The sequence below is a fragment of the Balaenoptera ricei genome, chromosome 13 (genome assembly GCF_028023285.1).
Source record: "Balaenoptera ricei isolate mBalRic1 chromosome 13, mBalRic1.hap2, whole genome shotgun sequence".
In the NCBI taxonomy this organism is placed as follows: domain Eukaryota; kingdom Metazoa; phylum Chordata; class Mammalia; order Artiodactyla; family Balaenopteridae; genus Balaenoptera; species Balaenoptera ricei.
In genome coordinates, this window is record NC_082651.1 from 60,176,843 (window position 1) to 60,201,332 (window position 24,490).

Sequence of the window (24,490 nt, forward strand, 5' to 3'; positions counted from 1 at the left end):
GAGCTAAAAGCTGGCAAAGGCATTGTAACTCAAAGATTTATTTTGCAGACTGTTCTTTTGGTTAAGAACTTTTGAATCAGTTCATGATCAGTGTGTTCATGACAAAAATAGAACCAATAATTTAAAAAAACACACAATTAACAGACAATACAAATGACTGAAGAGGCTATTTTCCACAGTGAATAAATTGGGTAGGTTTCTTATAATTTGGGGAAATAAACATTTTATTTCAGAATCTGGTTTGCCTCTCTGGTGTTTTCTACCTCTAGAGAAAGGCTTAGACCTTACATTTGAAAACTACATACATGTAGTTTGATACCATGCTAAGTGTCTGTACCTAGAAGAAAAAACAAGTATTTAGGCAATTTGCTAAACAGGACAGCAGGAAACGTTGAGATTTATATAGAAATAATTCTACTACAGGTAATCTTTCTGGATACAAACCTACAGAACAAATGTGCAGGAAATATGGTCTCAGTTAAAATAAGTATATTTATAGCAAAATGCAGAGAAGCTCTCTGGGACAATAGGTTTAATAAATGTCACTTTCTCAGGTAGCAATTTTAGTGTAAAACACCATTGTGATATTTCACATATTATGTTAGCATCTATGGATCTTCTTGACTGAATAGAGAAAATACATTCGTACATGCATTTATTTACTTCCATCTTCTAAATTTGCTTTATAATAAAGTTGGTTTTATTAAATCCTTAACATCTTATAATGATGTTCATTACCATTATAATTACCACCACTATTCCTAATCAATTAATATCTGTCACTTATTTAAAAGATGAAAAGTAAAGAACAAAGCTCTTCAACAGATTGTGACAGCATTTCAGAAATTTAACTGGATTATTCCTAACTTGAAGAACTTCACCTCTAGCAAAACCATACCAACAATAGAAAGACTAAAAGAATAATAGGCAAAATTAGCTTCAAGTAGATTTTTGGCTTATTTGTGCTGTTGGCTACCTCTTTCTTACTTTTCCTATTACATTTAGCAATTTTACTGTGTTATTTACAGAGAACAAACAGGATATTGCTCAAAATATTTGGCTCCCAATCATGGGACAACCTTTGTTAAAATCAGGGCAAGCAGATGTTTGAAGCCAGTCTTTATGCTTCACCACCCCCCTCCCCACCTTTTCAGGAAAATGGATACTTAAGGTTGAAAAAGAAGTGATACAGGAAAATGTTATTGAGTATATTCAAGTCTGGGATGGTATTGGTTGTTTACTGAGTAGCCTCTCATTACCTCAATAGAATCCCTTCCTTGTGAGATCCCGTGCAGTGTACTTAGTGAAAATCCATGGGGTTCTGTGGGTTGAATAAAGTTCATTGCTAGACATAACCAAAATATGGAGTAAGCCTGTGCAACTTGGTCCATAATTTTGTGCATAATTATATCATTTTAAGTTCAATTTAATTTTTATAAATTTTGTCAGTCTATGAAATAATTTATAATTTAAAGTATACATTATATCCCCTGCTGTCATGATAAAGCAATCAGAAGAAAAATAATTCTTATTCTTTTAATGTTGCACTTCTGGCCTCTTGTTCTGGTGTCATTGTGAATAACTGGCCACTATCCCAAGATGAGAATACCTGAAAACTGGCAAGTTTCCAAGGTGTTTGTTAAACAAGGAGGATACTGTGCTGAGAATAGGGATAGAATTGCTGTCATATCATCCATTGGTGAGAAGTTCTGTCTTCCTTCCAGCTGGTATAAATATTGCATCTATTTATCTCAGCTGGAGAATGAACCACATAGTCGTTTCTCATAATGGAGAGGAAATCTGGTGTTATTTTTTGGTTTGTTTGTTACCACATAACACACTGATGGCTATATAAGGTTATATGTTTTTAGCTATTTCAAGCTTTTTAATATTCCCCATAGTGATAATGCTATCAATAGATGCTTATTAAATCAAATTTAGAAAACTAGAGAAGAGTATGGAACCTATGAATTACGCTGAAAAAGATATTTTCCAGTTGTAATTCTAGATACTCTGTGCAGAAAAAAAATGGAAAATTACAGGGTGAGTTCAAAATTTACACTTTTTCAAAACAGTAATCGTATTTTTTCTACTCTAACCAAACATTGATTGGGCACATTATCTCACACAGAATATCACTGATAGGTCCCACAAGGTCTCACATGTTAAGAAAGCATCCAGGGATGAAAGTCATTTATCAATTTTGCATGTTTTCTCTTTATCATAGTTCCAAGGGAAAAGCACAACAATGTATGAAGTGACTTGACTCAAAAATCAGAATGTCAAACAGACATGCCCCTTAAACTGATATTTTTGAAACCCACACTTAATACTTTATTCATCCATCCAATCATTCATGCAACAAATACATATTGACAACCTGCATCAGCCAAGCATTTCACTCAAAACAATTAGAAGAATGTGCAAATTATAGTAATCAGATGTTCATCCCAGCATTGTTTACGATATCAGAAGTTAGAAGGAAAGAAACTAGATGTCCAGTGAGAGATTTTTTAGCTCAATCGTGGTATGATCATTAATAGCATATTGTACAGACATTAAGAACAGTGATGCAGATCATGTAAATACGTATGCCATGAAAATTCACTATTACTCAGTGAATAAGGCAGGTTATGGAATAATATTTTTAAATGTCTGTTCATTTAAAATCAAATCTGTCTACAATATGCATATGTTCTATCCATTTGCATGGTACGTTCTCTAGAAGGAGATATACCAAAATTTTAATGGTGTTTTCTTCTGGGTAGTGGAGTCTTTCCATGTCTATTTTTTTTCTCATCTTAAAAAATAAACAGTTAATTGAACAGTTATAAAAAATTAACAGGTATAGATCATTATAGTACGAGTAGGGGGATATATTGCTTTCTGGTGGCCAAGTTTTAGTCAGGAAAATGGCCTGGTTAGTTTAGCAAAATCATCAACATCTGAAATACACATTAGAATGATTCCCAAGAGGAGACAGCTTTGCTTTCTTAGGTTTTTTTTTTTTTAGTCTACAATTGTGAACATTCTGAAAATAAGAATAGAAAAAATGCCTCATTTTTAATGATTAAGCATTTTTTAAGTAAGGCAGATGTGTTTTACATACTCATTTATGGTATGACTTTTTTTTAAAGTATTTCATTTCAGAAGAATTTATTCTTAAGAAATGCATGAAATCTCATGAGATAAATGGGAATTTACATATATTTCACATAAGGTTTTTATTTATTTTTATTGGGGGTATAGTTGTTTTACAATGTTGTGTTAGTTTCTACTGTACAGCAAAGTGGAGTTCCCTGTGCTATACAGCAGGTTCTCATTAGTTATCTATTTTATACATATTAGTTAGTGTATATATGTCAATCCCAATCTCCCAATTCATCCCACTCTCCTTTTGACCTCTTGGTGTATGATATGACTTTTTTTTAAAGGAAGCAGATTTATAAAGTGATATGAGTTAAGGTAGCATAATAAATGGACACCACCTTTGGGTTTTGAAAGATAAGAGGGTTGAAATGACTTAGATAAATTCCATATCCTGACTTACATTCTGGAAAATAGGTCAGAAGAGAGTAGGAGTGTGCTTAATGCTGTGGATAGGCTCATGTTACTTTCAAGCTGTGTAATATTTCAGCTGAAAAGAGAACTTAGTTTGCATTAGCATTAACTATTTCTTGTGTTTCACTTAAACCTGTAATATTTCCTGAATGAAAATTTAAATAGCTGAGATTATATTCCTTTCTACTGGGGCATGTGTGGTCTTTGTATATATGAATATATTTTTTAAAATATTTAAATGAATCACAAAAAAGTATAGATAATGAAAATCTTATATATAATATGTAAAATTATGTATATTATGTTAATATATATCATATATTGAGTGAAATATATTCATATTAAAATATGACTGAATAGATATTAAAGACTTTTCATGTTTAAAAAAGGAATTTTTCTTTCATTATGGAAGATAACACAAAATGATCATCTCTGACCCCAAAATATGTCTATAATTACATTTGTAAAACAAACCAAGATGATGTAATGAATATGTTCTAAATGTTCTCTCTTTCCCTGTTTTTTCTCTTCTTTTTATATGTGGTATGTTTAAATGTTAATGAAGTATCCTGTCATGATCAATGAACCAAGAAATATTGAGCTTCATGAATTACTATTTATGTCACTTTAACTAAGTTTTTTTCACCCTTGTAATTCTATTATGCTGTTTGGTTAATTAAAAAGTGCCAATTCTAAGAATATTAACTTATGCCTTGAAAATGTCAAATGACCTGTTGAACAATTAAATTCAACATGGGAAGATATGTTTGACCTTTGATTAGCATCCTTTTTAATTTCTACAAGGAGGTAATGGAATCATTGGATTCTTCTAGGCTGTGTCTTAATTGGGAATCTCAGGCAAGTGTAGCAGAGCCTGCTCACTTAGGACGTTCGAATGTGGTTTAATTGATTACTCTTTGTGGTAGACTTGGTCTTCCTCTTACAGAAATTCACACAGGGTCTCATTTCCTGACTACTGTGATCTTCTGACATTGTAGAGATGGGTTTTCATTTATTTTTCTCTTTAGTATGAATATTAACTAGTTGCTCCCTAATATTTGAATTCAGAAATTTCAACTTTATATTTAAATAGCATGGAACTTACCTTTATTTAACATGTGTAAGTTGTGTGCCTTCTCAAATCATAAAGGGATAACATTTGGAGGGGAAAAAAGGATAATGTTTTCTCTCCAAAACATAAATGAAGGAAAACTGTGCATGGAACAGCAATTCAAGAAAATGTAAAAAAAACAAACAAAACTGTTGAGATAAGCCAGCATTCAATTTGTCAATCATCCTCAAAGGAAAAAAAAATTCAAGTGAATGAATTAAAAAATACAGTAAAAATTAGAGTCTTCCTTGAGTTCTAAGAAAGACCAAAAAACTACCCTCTTAGATGCAGAAGTAGAATCAGTTCCCCTGTATATTTATTGATTTTGCAAGAAAAATGTAAAAGAACTAATCACAATGTAAAATAATATAGTGCATCTTAAAAGAGCATAGAGAGGTATTAGGTGATGGTATAGGTTTTCATCAGAGCATAGAGGTGATACAGGCCTTACTGGGAGCAGTGTCATACAAGGGCCCGAGATTACACACAGATGTCTAGTCAAGGGAAGACTTGGATAAATTTGTTTAATAATGTAAATGTGGTCCTTTCCATAGTGGCCCTAAGTCATTGCTTAAGTAGGCTAGTCTTCTCGTTGCCTGTGTGACAGTGAGCAATCTCAAAGAAAAGAACATGATTTCTTCTTCCCCTAGCATTGATGTTGCTTTCTGGATAACTCTCTGGTTGGCCCTTCTTGTGCAATCTGCACACTGCAGTAAAGGTTATCCTAAAGAGTGGGGTACTCTGATTTATTAATGTGGATTCCATGTCCATGGAAAGAGTTAGGGTCACATAATTGCATTCCCGTATGAATCCCAGGAGTCCTGTAGGGTCAGTTCTAAACAAACAAACAAACAGAAAAGGACATAAGGCAGAGCCAATAATTGCAGATGTCCACATAGATAGGATTTATCTTGCAAAAAAATAGGCTTAAGGATATTTCAGGAACAGTATATGAAATAAGGCTCAAAGGCAGAAGTGAACAAGGTATGTTTAGGGGACTTAGAATGGTGTTCCTGGTTGAGACAGAGTTGTTTTTAGGGAGCAGTAGAATCATAGTGAACTTGTTGAAGCCTTTGGTGCCAGGTTGCATTTGCTTTGCAGGCAATAGAGGGTTATAGAAAGAGATGTGTGTGTATGTGCGCTTGCGCTTGCGCACAGTCATCCAATTTAAATCAGTGTTTTTCAAACTGTAACTTGCTTTAGGTGAGTAGTTCTCAAAGTTTTTGGTCTCATGATCCCTTTAAATTCTTAAAAATTACTGAGAAACCCAAAGAGCTTTTGTTTATGTGGTTATATTTATTGATATTTACTGTATTGTAAGTTAAAGCTGAGAAAAAATTTAAACAAAAGAATATGCAAGTATAAATTCCACTATCTGTCAGGGTGTGACATCATCATATCATATAACTTCTAGAAAATTCTACAGTACACTCATCAGAGAATGAGAGTGAATAAGGCAAACGATGTTTTAGTATTATTATGAAAGAAGGTTGACCGTGTGGATCTCCTGAGATTGTCATGGGTACACCAAGAGACCCCTGGACCACATTTAGGAACCATACTTTGGAGGATCATGATATTAATTCAGTGGCTCATAATCAGTATTTGTGGAGTGGAATTAAATAAAATGAAACAGAATGAAAAGCGTTGGAAAATATGAATACATTGAATATATGAAGGATACAGTTTTTGTGAAATTTAATCAATTTGTGTGTGTATGTGATCAAATTTTGTCATAATGCAAAATATTTTTCTTATTAGGAGTTTTAGTTTTAAAACTTTGAAAATCACCTTTTAAAGTTACATTTATGATAGATATATTCAGTATTGGTGTGAAGGTTAGATTTCAGGTGGAAAAAAAACAGAAGTGGGGAGACCAGTTACACAGGCATGACATCAAGGGACTGATTAAGAAAACGCCATGAACATGAATAGCCAATTTGTTCATAAAAGGAAGAGCTCTTGGATATCTGTGATAAGAATAAAGTCTGAGTGCTTAGAGTGAAGCAAAAGCTCCACTAACAGACAATAAGATGGTCAGCAATTTTAGGTCAACTTTTCCTTAAATGTAACTGTGTCTCATATTCTGACAAATACGCTATTCTTTGCAGTTCCTTTAGCACAAATCCTGACCTCTTTTCTTCACATCCTGCTGCGTAAGCTGGAAAAGCACAATCCCCAGGTACAGGTCTCATTTTGCTTTTCAAGCCTGAAGATCTGTCAGGCATATGTCTGATAAATGTGAGTGAATCATAGTCAAAATGAGAATAATATGGAATAGAAGCTTATTTCCTGTCTCTTGTCTGGCATTTTGTACAAAAAGTCCTTATTATTCACCACAATCTTTATTGAAATACTCAAGCTGTATTCACTTCATGAGAAAAAATGGCAATTTGAATAATTGAGTGAATGTCACTTAAGGAGTTTTGCACGACTTTCCCTCACTCTCTGCTTGGGTAACCTCTCTGCTTGAATCACTGGGAGTGGCGGGCACTTCTCAGCCTGTTCTGTAATGTTCTGCAAATCATCTCATGAGTGATAGTATCTCTCTACGCCAGATGGGTTATCTCATGGATGCAAGGACCTCATAATTGATTCTTTTTCTACTTTTACATCACATTCCATAGTTTTGAGTATACAGGGCTCAGTTAACATATGCTAATCAATTCGTTCAGTATGAGAAACCAAAGAACCTCAATAACCATGTTTTTTTTCCCTTGAAATCCACTAATAATGATTGAGATAAATAACAAAAACTATGAAGCTAACATCATAATACTTATGTGGTATATAAAGATTTAGTTAAACCAAAATTTTCTACTTATTTAGAGATGAAGAAAGATAATTGTTCCTTATATTGCCCCTAGGATACTTGGAGAACTTCAAAGGCCTTATAAATCGCCAAAGACAGAACACTGTTTGTAGTTACAGCTTGAATGCAAATTCTTCTATACTTAAATTCTTTTGCTGCATTAGCAGAACTTAAAGAGATGTTGAAGGAGGTGATGGTTTTGCTCTACTTTGGGTTAGTTTCACTTCACATAGATCATTACATTTTGTCTGTTTTTAGTACTCTCTTTAACAGGAGCTCTAAGAAGTATTTAGAGCCAAACAGGCAAAATGATGAAGAGACTATAAAATCTTTAAAAATTTATTTATTTATTTTTTTATACAGCAGGTTCTTATTAGTTATCCATTTTATACATATTAGTGTATATATGTCAATCCCAATCTCCCAATTCATCACACCACCACCCCCCCTCCGCCACTTTCCCCCCTTGGTGTCTATACATTTGTTCTCTACATGTGTGTCTCTATTTCTGCCCTGCAAACCGGTTCATCTGTACCATTTTTCTAGGTTCCACATATATGCGTTAATATACGATATTTGTTTTTCTCTTTCCAACTTACTTCACTCTGTGTGACAGATGAAAATACAGGTGGATCTCTAGATCCATCCATGTCTCTACAAATGACCCAATTCCGTTCCTTTTTATGGCTGAGTAGTATTCCATTGTATATATGTACGACAACTTCTTTATCCATTCATCTGTCGATGGGCATTTAGGTTGCTTCCATGACCTGGCTATTGTAAATAGTGCTGCAATGAACATTGGGGTGCGTGTGTCTTTTTGAATTATGGTTTTCTCTGGGTATATGCCCAGTCGTGGGATTGCTGGGTCATACGGTAATTCTATTTTTAGTTGCTTAAGGAACCTCCCTACTGTTCTCCATAGTGGCTGTATGAATTTACATTCCCACCAACAGTGCAAGAGGGTTCCCTTTTCTCCACACCCTCTCCAGCATTTGTTTGTAGATTTTCTGATGATGTCCATTCAAACTGGTGTGAGGTGATGCCTCATTGTAGTTTTGATTTGCATTTCTCTAATGATTAGTGATGTTGAGCAGCTTTTCATGTGCTTCTTGGCCATCTGTATGTCTTCTTTGGAGAAATGTCTATTTAGGTCTTCTGCCCATTTTTTGCTTGGGTTGTTTGTTTTTTTTAATATTGAGCTGCATGAGCTGTTTATATATTTTGGAGATTAATCCTTTGTCCGTTGATTTGTCTGCAAATATTTTCTTCCATTCTGAGGGTTGTCTTTTCATCTTGTTTGTAGTTTCCTTTGCTGTGCAAAAGCTTTTCAGTTTCATTAGGTCCCATTTGTTTATTTTGTTTCTATTTTCATTATTCTAGGAGGTGGATCAAAAAAGATCTTGCTGTGATTTATGTCAAAGAGTGTTCTTCCTATGTTTTCTTCTAAGAGTTTTATAGTGTCTGGTCTTACATTTAGGTCTCGAATCCATTTTGAGTTTATTTTTGTGTATGGTGTTAGGGAGTGTTCTAATTTAATTCTTTTACATGTAGCTGTCCAGTTTTCCCAGAATCACTTATTGAAGAGACTGTCTTTTTTCCATTGTATATCCTTGCCTCCTTTGTCATAGATTAGTTGACCATAGGTGCGTGGGTTTATCTCTGGGCTTTCTATCCTGTTTCATTGATCTATATTTCTGTTTTTGTGCCAGTACCATGTTGTCTTGATTACTGTAGCTTTGTAGTATGAGACTATAAAATCTTGATATACGATTAGTTACTGAAGAAACAAAAAATGTTGAATGTAAAGAATGTGTGACTCCTGAAGCAGATGATAGCTGTCTTCAAGTGTGAGGAGGACTGTGTGCTTAGTGGACTTTTTGGCTGAGATTAACCTCAGGTATCTTTGAGACAATTGGGAGTTATTATACAGGGACTGAAATTAGAAAATCTTTAGCCCTTGGAAGCCTGGCTTCCTTCTTAAGAATTGTGCAGGGATAGTTCAGATGTTTCTCTGCACCTCTCTGGACAGTTGCTCTTGCCAGTATTTGCCACTGCTTTTCAGGGAGCCAGTCCGATTAGTTCAGGTAATAATTATTGTCCCTTTGAGACACAGTGCTGCATCCCTGGCTACTGCTACAGTTGCTAGCCAGCCTCTAGATGGGATGCATTTGGATCAGGTCCCTACTTTCTGGTTTAATCTATAGCCAGCTCTCTGTTAGGGATCACTGAGTAGGAGGTCAATCGAAAGGGGGAAATCAGACATGAAAGGCACCAGGACTGAAATACTCAGTATGGACTGTCATGTGGGAGAGGATATATATGCAAAGGACAAGGCTACCATGTGCAGTTGCACAGATTGTGCCCTGCATAAGGGCATCTAGCAAAGAAGGCAAATGAGGGTTGATTTCCAGCTAGTATTCATCTTATCAAGTCTTGCCTCCAAGGCATTATGTCTCTACAGGGAGGTGGCTCATTTATCAAGTCCCCAAATATGGAATATAGATTGGTGGTAGCCATGGAATAAATGTAGATCAAAGCCACAATGAAGCATGTTTCAGGCCAATATAAAACGATGGTATTGACATATCTATACTTCAGCAACGTAAGTATCTTGAGACTTTTTTTTAAAGTATGGACTTTTCCAAATGAAGTATATAATAATATACACAAGTTTTACATTCCAGTTTAAGGTGTTCACATTGTTAAGAGTTCCTTATAAGAATTCTTTGTTTCAAAAAAATTATTATGAGCAAAATAAGTTATCAGAGACTTAGTTATTTATAATTAATGCTATTTTGAGTCTCCAGCATATCTTCTCTTCTCCCTTACTGAAATCCCATTGAAGGAAGTGAGGAATATTAACATTCTCTTTGGAAAAATAAAATGTGCATAGTTTCAACCAACAGGTCCGTTCTAGCAAACTAGTAGGGTGAGCGGTGGAAATGGACATTGCCATTAAAAGGTAAATAAGAGAGAAAGAATTCTCCTATAAATTAGTAAATTTGCATTTATATTTTCTTGGGAAGGAATTTTTGAGAAGAAAATAAAAATTTAAAAAATCAACCATATATTGTTTGTAGAACATTATGAGGACTCCAGGCCCATTCTCAAAGGTGTGTATGTGTGTGTGTGTGTGTGTGTGTGTGTGTGTAAATGGGGTGAGAAGTTGGATCTGAAAAGCTTGCGTTAGGAGGAAACTATAATAGTGATAAAAAGCAAAGCTCAGAAGAAACAATTTCTGGAAACAAAAATAATTTGATTAAAATGTTCTTTTTAGGCTCATGGAAAGATGCAGGTCATTAAAAGAGCTCTATTGTATCTGGTAGCATAAAATGCAAAGATTAATAGGTTGTTATACAATGACAGCCCACATCTTGATTTAAATATGACAGCCCTGGGTTTAATTTTTTTTCATCTGTGTCAAGGTAGTGAACTTTCAAGATTTCATTATTTGTTTTCCTTCGACTGATATTAATGATTTTTTGATGGTGTAAAAGATTCATTAAAAATCAAAGTTTGAATTAAGAATAATTCTTTTTGTAGGGTCCTTTAAATGTTTGGATTTTCTGAAGTCTACTTCTTGCTGCTTGCCTTGACATACATTAATTGCTATTATTGGAATTAAATGTGCTTTGCTATCCCATAGAACCCCAACATCTGTAGGAATCTAGCCAGTCAAAATGTGGGGTGTCAGATGTCTTGATTTTAGTGAATAATGTTCTGATAGTATTAAATATAGGGCTGTGAACTTTCAGTACTAAGCTTTTTTTTTTTTTTAACATCTTTATTGGAGTGTAATTGCTTTACAATGGTGTGTTAGTTTCTGCTTTATAACAAAGTGAATCAGTTATACATATACATATGTTCCCATATCTCTTCCCTCTTGCGTCTCCCTCCCTCCCACCCTCCCTATCCCACCCCTCTAGGTGGTCACAAAGCACCGAGCTGATCTCCCTGTGCTATGCAGCTAGTACTAAGCTTTAATCTAGGTATAATTATTGAATAAATCAATTAAAGAGTTGCCTTAGTAGTCCTAAAGTTAGATACATGTTCAGATTTTGAAACTCTTTTTTTTTTTTTATAAATTTATTTATTTATTTATATTTATTTTTGGCTGTGTTGGGTCTTCGTTTCTGTGCGAGGGCTTTCTCCAGTTGCGGCGAGCAGGGGCCACTCTTCATCGTGGTGTGCGGGCCTCTCACCGTCGCGGCCTCTCCCGTTGCGGAGCACAGGCTCCAGACGCGCAGGCTCAGTAATTGTGGCTCACGGACTTAGTCGCTCCGCGGCATGTGGGCTCTTCCCAGACCAGGGCTCGACCCCATGTCCCCTGCACTGGCAGGCAGATTCTCAACCACTGCGCCACCAGGGAAGCCCTAAAAACTTTTTTATTCCTACACTTTTTCTAACACTCATGAAACAACGTCTTTAAGTGTGAATAGTTTGGTAAAATCCAAATAGTACTGTATTTTCTGCTCAAAACTGTCTATTGCTAGTACAGTTCTTTCATGAAAGATGGTAAACCCTCCTAAGAGCCACTGATAAATTACTATCATGAAATAATAGCTGGGTAAATTCATCAAGAGAGTTTATGATTATTTAAAGTCAACCAACATTTATTAATCATTTACTATATGTATAAAATTTGAGATACAAAGATGAGAACATTAATTAAATGATATTTCTTGAGCATCTCCTATGTTCCAGGCATTCTTCTAGTCTGGAGGTACAGAAAGAAGCAAAATAAGTAAGATTTCTTCTCTTATGGGTCTCACATCATTAGGGAACAAAATCAGTCAATAAGTAATTACCATATTAATTAATGATACATGCTGTAGAAAATTAAAACAGTGTACATGACTGACTGGATGGGTACTTGCAATGGGTAATCTGGCAAGATTTCCATGAGAACATGGTAATAGAAAGGCAGGAAGGAGCCAGTCATGTGCAGTGCAGGGGGAAGAGCGTTGCAGCAGAGGAAACATGCAGTGCAAGGGGACTAAGGTGGGGAAGGGCTTGGAGTTTTCCTGGGACTGAACTGGAGCAGGAGGTAAGGGGAGAGAGTGAGGAAATAAAAGTAGAACAGAAGTAGAAGTATAGACCAGGATATGGCATTTAAATATTTTTCTAGCTGGTGTGTCAGTTCTTTGGCAAATTCGAAGCAGAAGAGTGATATGATACAACGTGGAACAACAAAATGACCAGTGAAGTTAAAATAGAGGTTATTGGAAGCTTTTAAAAGGAGGATTAGTGGAGTAATGGAGACAAAACCCAACTGGAGCAAATTGAGAGGAGAATAAGAAAGAGGAAGCAGAGATAGTACCTACAGAAAATTTTCTGTGAAGAAGAGCAAAGAAGTGGGCAGCACTAGGGGAATTTAGGTTCAAAGTAGTTTTGTTGCAGGACCCTTCCAGGGCCTGAGAGTGGGCTCTTGTCTAACACTTGGGAATGAATTGTCCGAGGAGATACACGTGCTGACAAAGCAAGAGACTTTATTGGGAAGGGACGCTAGGGCAGAGAGAAGCAGCGTAAGGGAACTCAGGAGAACTGCTCTGCCATGTGGCTCACAGTCGCAGGTTTTATGGTAATTGGATTGGTTTCCGGGTTGTCTCTGGCCAGTCACTCTGACTCAGGGTCCTTCCTGGTGTCGCGTGCATCTCTCAGCCAAGATGGATTCCAGCGAGAAAGATTGTGGGAGGTTGGTAGGACGTAGGGGCTGGCATCTCCTCTCTTCTTTTGACCTTTCCTGAATTATTCCGGTTGATGGTAGGTTGTTTGTTCTGTGTTTCTTATGAGGACCTCCTGTTGTAAGATAACTCATGCAAGTGGTTACTATCAGTCCTGGCCAGGGCGGGCAGTTTTGGTCAGTGGTTTCCCCTAACAGTTTTTTCTTTGTAATGAAAAAATGTAACATTTGTGAATGTTGATGTGAATGGTCTAGTAAAAAGTGATAATTTGTGATTCAAATGAATGGTTTCATCTTCTCAGGAACAAAATCTTTGAGTCCAAGAAAGGAGGTGGGAAATCCAGATCCACTAGAGGAGTTGACCTTGACCTCTGATGGGTTAAAAAAAATTATCCACTATAACAGGAGGGAATGTAGAGAGCAGGGGTACAGATGGGGGTAGGGTTGTGGAATTGGTGGTCAGAAGGCAGATAGGTCACTTCCATTTTCTCAGTGAATAATGACTGCGAATAAGTGAGTGGACTGGGTATAGGAGGTTTGAGAAGAGTGGAAAAGATGGGTAAAAAGGTTTCAGCGTTGTCACTAAGCATATCAATTCATAACGAATTGTTTCAGGCATTATGTGAAACTTTGAAATGTGGGTCACATTCTTTTGACTGGATCACATACAGAATGAAAAGAATATGCACAGAAGCCTTTGTGCAGAGAGATGGTGAAAGAGAATGGGTAGGGACAAACTTTTTGATAAACTTTGCCATCATTCTTTCTAGAACTCCTTGTTCACTTATTCAGAAGAATTTCTTAGTAGTATTAATGTTATTTTATTTTTATTTTAAATCTCTAAGCGAATCCCTCCTTTTAGAACTACTCAGTTTCCTAGGTAGGAAGTTGTCCCCCAGGAGGTTCCTTAATGATTTCATTGAGAGGTGTAATCATTACTCATGGGCTCCATGCATTGCTATTATCGCCATGCTAAGTTTAGCCTTCGATTTTTTCATTCCATAATTTTAGCCTACTGTGAGATAAATGAGCAGAAAAACCAACTGCAATAATATGGACTCATCAAATTTCTAGAGCTAGAAAAGACCTCAGAAATGATGCAAGTTATCTCCTTTTGCTAAAGAGGAAAAAGCCCAGGGGGTGAAATGACTTACCCAACATCAACCCCTTCAATTGCAATACTAGGAGGAGAAGAAGGTATCTCCATTCCAGCCCTTTACACTCTCTTATCATTTTGCACTTAGTTGAGGGTAAATAATTTGTTTGATATCATAATAGCTCTGTACATGCACATTTCCTTTTCTGCATTTTGGACTCTTCATGATTAGTGGACCTCTTCCAGTTTTCCAGAATATCATCAGCAGACATCTTCCTTTAAAAAACTTGGTTGGCACCAAATTTTTAAATAAATATTATGTTGGGAGTTTACCTGCACTGTGTGGGGGATGGATTTAATTTAAGTAGCTAAAAGTAATTGTAGTATTCAGATGAGATGATAGATTTAACTAGATTTTCTCCAAAAGAAAATGTTAGAGGAAGCACATAAAGATTTGAAATAATTTTGAATGTATTTGTGCTAAATAAATATATTTGTCAAATATTGAGCCTGTATAAACCTATATTGTCTTTTAAGTTCAAGTGTCTTATGTCTCCCTTTGATTATCAGAAATTTAAGTCATGTATCTGAATTAGCATTAACAAAAGGTCAGAACTTAATGTGGGATTAAAATGGAGGAGAAATTTTAAAAAATAGATGTTGAAAGAAACTGATTTATTTAAAACAGTTTTTATTATTTAAAGCAATAAATTGGAAGATGACATTGTAATAACTTTTTTTCTTAGTTGTTGACAGCTTGATCTGATTTAGTGCCAAGCATCATAAAAGATGATTTACCAAAGCAAAACATATAGTTTGAATATATCCAAAAGAGCAATAGCTAATCTGGTTATGCAGTTTAGGAGGAGGTGTTATCCTGTTAAATCAAAATATATTATTCATTTTTTAAACAATAGAAAGAAGTTTGATTTATTAATGCATAGCAGTTACAGTACATTTTCCAAGGAAATTGAAGTAGATTTTCCCCATCCATTAATTTCCATTACTGCCCATTTATTTCTACCCACTGGCAGCCAGTGTACTCATGCAGCATTTGCCTCACATTTTTTATTAACTGATGTCTAGCAAATCCTACTCTCAGTCTTATCAAATGGCAGGCACTAAATTTTTTGGCAATCACATTAAAATAGAGATTCTATTTGGGAAGAAGTAACATAATAGCACAGGATGCCTTTCTAATGTAATGCCCATTAAGACGTTTATATGGCCGAAGAGAGTTGAAGACTGTGCTCTTTTCCAGAGAAGATATAACCCTTTTCCTCATCATGCCTCATAAATGCCCAGGGGAAACAAAATAATAAGGCCCTCCATTATTGTCAGGGGAAAACTAAAGTAGCAGGCTAGACCTACAGGCTACAGGAATGCTGTTCATTGTAGATGTTATTAGTTTTTTGTTTTTAAAAAGAATCTCTATTGGGATTGGGGGAAAGCTAAGGTGGCGCCATGTAGAGGATTTAATTGGCTTACAGGCAGCTCTGTTAAGAATTTCCAGCACCTGACATTTCATAACAGCCAAGAATCATGTATACACACATACATATGTGTAATTATCTCACATTTGAATAAAATGCATAAGTGCTTTAGAGTTTCATGATTTTGAAGTGCAGTCTTAATTTTCAAAAAATACTGGAAAGGAAGTGTTCAGAATAACTGGGCAGTTTAAAGAAAATTAAAAATATTAGGTGAGTTTTTTGTTCATTGCTATTAAGAAACAGAATATATAAAAGCTGATGATGTTGTATCATGTCTCTTGTATTTTAAAAATCTCCATTTTTTAGTAGGCGTAACTTTAAAGAATTGAAAATCATAATTCTATGGGAGAGAAGACAACGTGATAGGGAAAAGTGATGGTAGGTTCTTTACTGGCCTCATATGAAAAGTTCCATATAAATATATAAAACTAAAACTTTGTATGTTTGTGTAAAAAGCCTAAAACTAGCATGAATACTGAGGTCCATTTTAACTAGAAAATTGCATTCTTATTTAAAATTTTAAGGTTTTTCTTAAAAAGTACAATCTTTTATTTCCTTTGACTATGTTATTGCAGTTATTCATGCATAAAATTTATTAAGATCTGCTAATTTCTTGTCAGCATTGAAAGCCATAGGTTTTATCTAGCCAGTGATCTGACATGACATCAAACAAATCCACAAAAGATTTTACAAGTACATAAAGTCCTAGAGAAAGCAAAACCTTTTAAACCGTTCAGGTAAAAATAAGTGTAATCTGGGCCATAAGATATTCATTCAAAGTCACTTTTGAAATATTTAAGTTTTAATAATATAAGTCAATTAAAAATGTCAGTTTGAAATTTATCATTATTAAAAAAAAACATAATTGAGTGTCTATTGTGCAACAAGCTCTCAAAGAATTTTATCTGCCAAGTTTGAAGGCAGAGACCTGTACAAATGATCAGTAAACATGACGAACTCTATTTTATGACAATGCATTATTTTTCTGTGTTTTCTATATTAACTAATATTTTCCATTCATATAGCCCCCAAAACTGTAATGTCTTTCACTGAAATGAAACATATCAAACATGTACATTACATCATACATGTGCACACTTACACATATACAGCACACTCACTTACATGCATATACATGTGCATCTGTGTCGATGTGTATATAATAAATTGTGGTGTTATATTAAAATACTTCATAATTTTTTGAGAGAATAGGAAGGATGTGAAAGTCACATAGTTTTTCTCTCCCTTCACTGACTTCACGATGGATTCTTATCTCAGTTGTTTAATGAGAAGTACATCTAACTGTGTACTCAGCTCTTAAAAATAAAATTTAAAACTGGAAATTCTGTGTTTATTATTTTTTCCTTTAAATGCATTTACCTGGGCTCAACAAAAACTCCAGAATATGTTGCCTATTTTCTATCTTTAACTCTCTTAAGAAAGAATATTAAGCTCTCTTAGAAGCATCAGTGGGATTGTTCTCTTAAATGACTTAATGGAAATTGGAATCTGACCAGATTTAATACCTGATTATTAACAATATTTTCATGTGAGAATGTACATTAAGGTAAAACTCTACCTGAAATAAAGCATTTATGAATAACTGCCATATTATAATGTCTAAAGAAAAGTGGGTCTAAATGAAAAGTTGTCAATCAAATTCATGTAAAATGAATGATACCTAACTGGGTTTAAAAAAAAATTCATGGTGCCTTCTCTTACAAAATGCAAAATTCTTTTGGAGACAAAGTGGTCACAACTATTTGATACATTTGGATATTTGTAAATCAGGTTTTATTTTTAAAAAGCACACATTTGATGGAAAGGAGAAAGTCTGTTATCTTTTAACTGAAAAGCCAGACTAAATTTTGTGTTCTCCATCTTAAAGGAGCAGATGGACAGAATGCAGATTTCTATGCTACAGCATAGTAACAAAATCACTGGAAATTGTATATTGATTTTGTGGTCATCTGACACATATGGATTCATTTTAAAGGTGGTCACAAGTTTCTCATTGCTTAAAATAAAATACGTCTTGAGTCTTATTTTAAAATGGGAATTAGAATGGCAGAAAATTTGAGATGATTAATAAGATAAAGGTTTTTTCTTTGCATGGTCTGAACTTTCTACTGACTGGACAATTTCAAATGTATCAATAGTTCAGATGACAAGGATTTTGTAATGATTCCTGATGAAATACCATAACAGGATCTTAATATCTTCATTCCCCATTCTTTTGCATAGTAGGCAGAAAGTGAGATTCTGATTAGTGTATTGCTCTATTTTTTTTTATCAAGAGAAAAACAATGGCATATATTTGGTCTGGTGTTATTTGAGCTCAAATTAAACTGGGATGATGCTGGGTACAGGGATACCATAATTTATTAAACAAATCTTTTTTGTCGACTGTTTGCAAGGCATTGTGTATGGTGAATAGAAAGAGGCCCTTATTTTCAAAGCTATTTAATAAATAGAAGAGAGCCATTTATTGAAACATAAACTTTCCTTGGAAAGACATAATTCTTCATTAACAAGCTAGAGGTGTCTGCTTAAAAGTAAGGCCCTTATCAGTTAGTATCTCTGCTACTTTATATAATTGTGGGAAAGAAATCCCCATATCTTGCCTTTTTAAACATGCATGTGAGTGCCTGTGTATCCCCCATTTATGTAGACTGGCAGTATCTCCATTAATAATGATCGCTGAAGAATTTCCTGTGTCATATATTTGTAAGCACATGGTTCAACTCTCTATACTTGTAAGATGAATTCATCAATTAGGGAACATTATAAATAAAGCTGTTGGAGGAAAGATAGTTAGGGACAAGTACTTTGTGAAAAAGATGCATTGGAGGAATTATATTTTTCCATTTCACCACTGTAAGATGTTTTCAGGAAATGAAAGAAACAAAGAGAAAAGAAAGAAAAAGAGGGAAGGGGAAAGAGAAAATAAAGGAATAAAGAAGGAAAGAAAGAGAGGAGGAAGGAAGGCAGTTAGGCAGGCAGGAGAGAAGGAAAGAAGGAAGGTACAAAGGAAAGAATATAGTTGTTCTCCTTCAGATAGGCCGCGTGTGAGCCATTGCTTTCTTTAATATCAGAACAATCTTAATGGGCAATAGCATCCCAGCAAGTGCTGTGGTGAAGTAAAAATTGACAGATTAGTGTGGCAATTCCTAGTCAGATGTATGTACAACAAAAGATTTCTGCACTTGCAGCATATGCTATAGTCAATTTAGCGTACGATTAGGGCTTCGCTCATTTACCCTTAATGTGAAGGGAATAGAATTTCTTTTCCTTGAGAAAAAAATCGTTGTAAAATAATTATTTATATAACCTATCTTAGTGAGACATTCTGTAATTCCAGATAACAGGATTAAGCCATCTTTGTGCATATCTGATAATCTTGGCTATGTTTGGCCTCCCTCTCATGCCTTCTTCTATAGGGCTGAGTATACAGAACATGTTCAATACTTTCTAGTTGACTGATAATGAAGAAAACCTTAGGAAGGCTTCACCTGTGGTTTGGAAAATTGAGGATATATGGGAGCAAAAGATTAATATACTAACTGGTACACTTGATTTCTCGATGAGGCTTAAATTGTTTTTGTAATCAACATTTATGAAAACTTGAAAAAACTGAAGACAACATGTGTAGCAGAAATACAATTTCTGAGGCAAAACTAATGGTTAAGTCACCACTGGCACAAGAAAGAATACATAAGTCAGTGAGAGCCGGTAAACGTTGTGAAGCTTGTGGTGTGGGTCCCAGGGTCTTGAACATGGTTGCTTTGGGAAATAAAAGTAGGCAAACTTTCTTGGTTTTGTGGATACAGAGAAGACTACAAATTTAGAAGCTGTGATGTGTGGAGATTTAAATTTAAATTTCCATGGTGCACATTAGAAGATTCTCCATCATTGGATTGCTCTGGTGTTTTAAAGCACTTGCATAGAGCTCACCTAGCAACTATGAAGAAAGAAACAGTGACCTCAGGGGAGACTCAGGAAGATAATCAGAATTTTAATTGGAAGGCAGGTGTGAAAAACAGTGATAGAGGGAATTACAAGCTGAAGGGAGATGGGCCTTTTGTTAATATTAACTACAGGCACATTCTAATTGTGGAACAGAACAGAGGTGTAGGATACATTTATATTCCATTTATTATTTTATATAAGTATGCGGAGCTCTCAATGTAAATGAAGATGAGAGTATTTTGTTAACTTAGGAAATAGTAAATAGTATTTTCAGAATCACTTCATATGTTAAAAAAGGTACTTTAAGGGCAAATGCCAGCTTGTTCTCCAAATGCTTGAGATTTCTTACATTGCCTTTAATTTTTAAATTTACTTTCTATTTTGTTAACTATCAAGCCTACTCTAGAAATAGTCTTCAGCTATAATTAATAACTAATAGAAAATTTTGTAGATTCTCAAATGTAACAGATGGTATATATAAGAATAAACCCCGTTCCGTGGAAAATATGTTTGCCTCTTCATATATACAATGATCTTTTTCTTCCTAGGAAAAGAATTAATAACATCCCCGTTTATTGACCCTGATTTAGTACCACAAATGCTCAGAGTATGGACCACCATTCTGGGCCATTTATTCTCAAGTAGACACCATCCTCAGTGCCGGAATTATTGGCCAGAATGTGTGGTCTGATTGAGTATATTATGTAGCTTTTCTCCAAATGATATAGGTGAATCCAAATTGATCATATTATATTCTTTCTTTTTAATTTACCTGTCTAGAACTTATATATTCCCTGTAGCTATTTGTTTATGTATAACGTTCTTTGTAAACAATAACCATATGGATTAGTTCAACAGCTACACCCTTGAGCAGTTTAGAAGAGTTACGTAAAACGAATGATGAATCCATCTTATGTATAACTTTTTTGTAGTGGTTTTATACTGTTTATTCCTTAAAGTGTTGTCCAGGAATCAGAAACATCAACGTCACTTGAGATTTTGTTAGAAATGCAGAATCTTAATGTTCAATCCACATGTACTGAGAAAGAATCTACATTTTAACAGTATATCCCAGAAATTTGTATACATGTTAGTTTTAGAAGCTGTGAACTAGGTGACAAGCCAGAATCAAGGGTAAACATTTTTAAATTTTTTTTTTTTTTTAAATAATTACCAATGAAAGCAATTTTGAGGAATGAATAGGTGGGAAAGACATAGATAAACACACTAAGACTACACTAGGTCTTAGGGTCAGAATGAAACTTTGGGAAGAAAGTTGGAATTTGGCACAAAACTTGAAGACAAATGTGAACTCATAAAAGTTCTTAAGTATGTGGATGGGGTAGGGGAAGGGATATGTGGGAAGGCTGCTTGTGGCAGGATTGTTGTGAGTTCTGCAGTTGTAAATAACCAGCACAGATTGGAATTATGAAGACATGGAAAAGGGTGAACATACCATCCAAAGGAAGTGATTTTTGTATAGAAATGCAAAGTAATTATGTATTCACTTCTGAGTTAGTATCTACAGACTACTGAAGACTGTTAGTAATTGGGGACTTATGTCTAATCATAACAGGTCTTTTTTATATGTTGGTTTGCTTCCAACACATCAGACAGGAAGAGACTCACTAAGATGTTACATGCAGCTAAAGAGCTGAGCCATGATACTCTTTTTTTTTTTTTTTTTTCTTTCTCACTCTTTTTTTTTTTTTAATTCAGACAGAAAGTCACAAAAATTATACTCATCCTCATCAGTTCACTCCGTCCCATGTAATTAATTTTTTTTTTTTTCATCTTGATCTTTTGTTAGCACTTTTATGAGTTCATCAGTTTTTCATTAGAGTTCTGAAAATGCTTATTCATTCAGTTCAGCAGTACAGTCCGTTACCAGAAACCTGTACTTGTCAGAGTCTTTTCCATGTATTTCTTGAAGATGATACTCTTGAGGAATGGAAGCTTTCCAACTTATGTGCAAAAGAAATGGTGGTGGACAAACCATGGCTCAAACACAAACTCTGTTTAGATATGTGACTTAGAAAATTTTATGCTCTCTTAGCTTCATCTGCCTATGGTTTTACAGCCTAGAATTATTGTAAGATTTAAGTAAAACAGTGTATGTAAATCAGTTGGCATAGCTTAAACACACAGGTTATGGTAATTATCATTATTTATTAAAAATATTATAGCAGCACAGGCCCCTGAGTATGTTTGGAATGCATTCTGGCAAATAATAACAGTTGAAAATTTCACAAAATCATTATTTGTATTTTGTCTAGGTTTTTTTTAATCAAAAGAAGTATTCTTTTAAAGGGATCATGTAATTTCATTGCTGCCAGTTAGAAAGGTATCTATTCTAATCTTGGGTAATGCAATGATAATAAAATCTGTTTAGGTTTTGGAAACCTATACAGGACTTCTTATCCTAACTGAGGAACTAAGACTCTGGTTCCCAAAATGACACCCTGCAAGGAAGGATGGTATCCTAAAACAATAAGGAGGCGCCAGCTTTCAAATATTATGCTTGATTTATTATGTTCTTATAAAAAGGAAGAGAATAAATGAATATAGTAAAAAAACAATGTAATGTCCACATGGGATTCTTTTTTATCATTTTAAAAAAACCAACAACTCTATCCTTGAAAAGCAGTTTCCTTTCACAAAATAGCAGTGATTTGCTCTCACCTAATCTCATTTCTGCTCTATTTTAACATTATGGAATGTTGAAAATGTGTCTAGAGAGGCACTATAGAGAAAGGGGAAATTTATTTGAGGTTAAGCATTTTGAAACCACTACATACTGGTTCTATCCTAAGAATTCTTAAGTATATACTCAATAATTCACACTTCTTTGCATGTCATTTCTCTCATGGTGTCTAGAAGAAAATTGGAATCTAGAACTGAATTCTGATCCTTAGTGGATAACTCTTTCAAGATTCAGTTTTCTTATTTGTAAAGGGGATATTATAACATACACTCAAGCCACTCCACAGGTCTACTGAGAGAAATGAATATAATGGACATGAAACAGTATAGTTCTGTCAATGGACATATAATTTCTAAAGGTCATATATCCATATCAGCATACCTGTAAATAGTGAGTAGTCAAAAGATGCATGCTGGGGGCTTCCCCGGTGGTCCAGTGGTTAAGGCTCCATGCTTCCACTGCAGGGGGTGCAGGTTCGATCCTTGGCCAGGGAACTAAGATCCCACATGCAGTGCCACAGCCGAAAAAACAAAAAAGAGAGAGGACAATCTTATCATTGTGATTTGTACAACAACAAAGGAAACAAAGTGTTTAAAAAAAAAGATGCATGCTCATTTGTCCCAAATACATGTTAGCTAATTTTTACAAAACCTTATTTTAGTTAATGTACTACTCATCTGAAAATGATGACAATAGGACAGATTTAAGGATTAAAAAGAGACATGTTTATACTATATTATTTTTATATCACATTTTGACTTCTAAGTTACAAGTTAGTTTGTGCGAATTCAGTAAAGAATGGTAAATTTCTTGGAAATAGGCACTTGTGGTTTTGGTTTGTGTTTGCTCTTATTGTTTTTACTGTTTTGGTTAAACATCTAAATCTAGCCTGCTAGCATACTGGAAATTACATTTACAAGAAATAGAATCTGTTTTGTATTCTTCAAATATGTTTAAGCATAAATTATTTCATTTTGGGAAATAATCTTTACAAAGTTATTTACAAATATATGTTCTGGTAATTTCCGGATACATTTGGCTGTGTATTTAAATGCATAGTAGTGTCAGAATGTGGCAGTTGGGTATATTAAGAACTAACTCACTCTCAAAAAGTCTTGTGTTTACAAAACTGTGTCTGGACTGTAGAGACAACAAACAAATAAGAAGGAACCCTGCCTTGTTGTGAATCAGCATGAAGTGTTTTGGAAATAAGTTTCTATAATTCTTCTTAATGATTATAGACAAGATATACCATATTAAAAAAAAACTTCACTATTTTTCTATTGATTTTTTTTCCTGTTTATTTATAGAATTTAAACACAAATATGTATTTTCCCTATTAGATAAATTGTGGTAAGTCAAATTCAGTGAGAATTGTCAAACTACAATCTGAAACTGTCATAACCATACAATTCATTCAGTTCGGTCTACTAATTTGAGTGACTGCATGGGTTATGCATATTTGTGACCAGCATGCTTTTAAGGGCCCATTTCTCTTCAGAACAAGCCGGTGTATATCACATTAAGGCAGGACTCGAATTCCTTGATTTGCATGCAACTTCATAATGTCCAGAAGAGAAATAAAATAATGAATTTGTCTCAATTGTAGCAGAGTTAAAAGGAGAAAAAAGTTAGCTGAATTTCTGAGACTGAGATGGAATATACCATTATAATCATGAAAACAATCATCCCTCTGTCAATTTGAGATTAAGTTACTTTAGCCCTGATTTTTTTAGGCACCTGATGCAAAAAAGTGAAGCCAGGTTAATCTATGTAACTCTATGGGAACGTAAATAGAATACTTTTTTAGAAACTGTCTTGAATATACACTAGGTAGAAGAGTCCTAAGAGTCCTGATATGGGCCCAGATGCAAAGTATAAATATCTTGAGGTCTCTCTCCTGGCACCAGGATTCCCCAGGTTTAGGTCTCAGAAGCTACAGGCTAATCCTTAGAGTGAGCAAAGTCTAGAAATTCAGAGATTTCTCATGTCCTTCCATGGAGGCCATATATATTTCCTCCATTCCAGATTTTAAAATTCGTGTCCTTGTGTGCACTA

At 34.7% G+C, this 24,490-nt stretch overlaps 1 protein-coding gene across 18 annotated transcripts in view; it reads left to right on the forward strand.

Annotated features, from left to right (window-relative positions):
- NRXN1 (neurexin 1) overlaps positions 1-24,490 on the forward strand; it is a 1,117,469-nt gene that overhangs the window by 40,650 nt on the left and 1,052,329 nt on the right. The window lies entirely within an intron of this gene.